Source organism: Tachyglossus aculeatus, chromosome X1 (assembly GCF_015852505.1).
Source record: "Tachyglossus aculeatus isolate mTacAcu1 chromosome X1, mTacAcu1.pri, whole genome shotgun sequence".
Classification (NCBI taxonomy): Eukaryota; Metazoa; Chordata; class Mammalia; order Monotremata; family Tachyglossidae; genus Tachyglossus; species Tachyglossus aculeatus.
In genome coordinates this window covers 49,844,725-49,846,435 of record NC_052101.1, presented here as the reverse complement: position 1 = coordinate 49,846,435, position 1,711 = coordinate 49,844,725, and the positions used below count along the sequence as shown (strand labels likewise).

Genomic DNA, 1,711 nt, shown 5'->3' with positions numbered 1-1,711 from the left:
ATTGTTTCCAGGTTCAGAGTTCAAGATGTCTGGGTACCTCTCAAACTCCCCATCACCAATTCATGAACACTATGCCTTGCCATTTATTCTGGGACCCATGATTTCCATCTTTCTCTCAGATCTCATTATTTTTATTCCACAATATTTTTGAATCCAATGTTTCCATCTTTGTAATATTACTTAATTCGGTGCAAGGGGAGTAATTACCTGGGCAACTTGATTTATTAATTTTCATGACTGGTGGTTATTTTTGCATAGGCAAGCCATCTCCACCTGTTTCCTCTGTTGACTGATCTTTTCTTTTATTCATTGACTCATTTCTAACTGTCAATTTGCCCTGTGGACTCACTGATTGCCACACTGAGCAATCACTTTAAGACCCAGTAACTTTACTGTCGCAAGGTCTGGGCACTAAGTTGTAAATGTACCTATTCCAAGTCTGGTGTTTTATTAAAATAGGTAAGACCTATTCATTCAGATGGCTCATTATTATACCCATCATTTTAGTGGTGTGAATTGTTGTGACACTCTGAAGTTGGGTTGAATTGTTATCTCCGAAAACAACCCCGCAGCATGTAGTAGTAGTAATAATAATAATGTATTAGTACTTGTTCCCCTCTCAGGGTTGCACCTGGAGAGTTTCCAGTACTCTACCAGTCTCAGCTATGGGAGGGAGAGTCAAGCAGAGGCATACCCATTCCATTCCTAGCTTGGCCAGTGGCTAGCAAGTGGAAGGCAGTCTGCTACAAGTCAAAATTCACCCATGCTGGGCAGCAGCAGCATGGGAGAGAGTCGAGAGCGAAGACTCAAGTTTACTGCGTAGAAGGAGGCAATGGTAAACCACTTCAATCCATACTTAACCCTGATGCCCAGATCACCTTTCTAAAACATTGTTTTGCACAAATTTCCCCACTCCTCAAAATCTTCCAATCTCCCAGTCCTCTCTTCCACATCAAACAGAAACTCCTAACCATCGGCTTTAAGGTAATCAATCAGCTCTCTCCCTGCTACTTACCCACTCTCTTCTCCCACTTCAACCCTACTCATGTGCTTCACTCCTCTCAAACCAACCTGCTAACTGTGTCAGAGAGAGAGAGAGAGAGAGAGAGAGAGAGAGAGAGAGAATCATTATTACTTGCTACAGATTTCCAATGAGGAAACAGAAACAGAGGCTAGCGGACTTGCCCTAGATCAGTCACAGAGCAAGACAGAAGTCAGGAAATTGATTGTTGTTTTTTATGGTACTTGTTGATCACTTACTGTACATCAAATACTTTTCTAAGCACTGGGATAGATGCAATTTAATTAGGTTGAACACAGTCCCTGTCCACAGTCTAAGTAGGAAGGAGAACAGGAAAACTGGGGCATGGAAATTAAGTGACTTGCCCAAAGTCACACAGCAAGCAATTGGCAGAGCCAGGATTAGAACCCAGGTCATCTGACTCCCAGGCCTGTGCTCTTTCCTCTAGGCCACGCTGCTTCTCAATCCCATTCCAGACTGGCCTCTGCCCTCCAGTTGGTAACCTCTGGAGTGCTGGATTTTTAATCAATCAATTAATCAAGGGGATTTATTGAGCACTGGTTATGTGCAATCATTTTTATTGAAAGCCTGTACTAGGCACTTAGGAGAGCCAGAATCCACACCAAAAACCTCATTGACATTCTGTCCTTTGACACATCCACCCTGGGTGAGGACACCCTCCCCAGGCAC

General features: G+C 43.3%; 1 non-coding gene across 1 annotated transcript; it reads left to right on the top strand.

Annotated features, from left to right (window-relative positions):
- Window positions 1–613: 613 nt before the first annotated feature.
- LOC119920002 lies at window positions 614–751 on the top strand. The gene has a single exon (XR_005447774.1). It is a non-coding gene; the product is annotated as a small nucleolar RNA SNORA7 (small nucleolar RNA).
- Window positions 752–1,711: the final 960 nt, after the last annotated feature.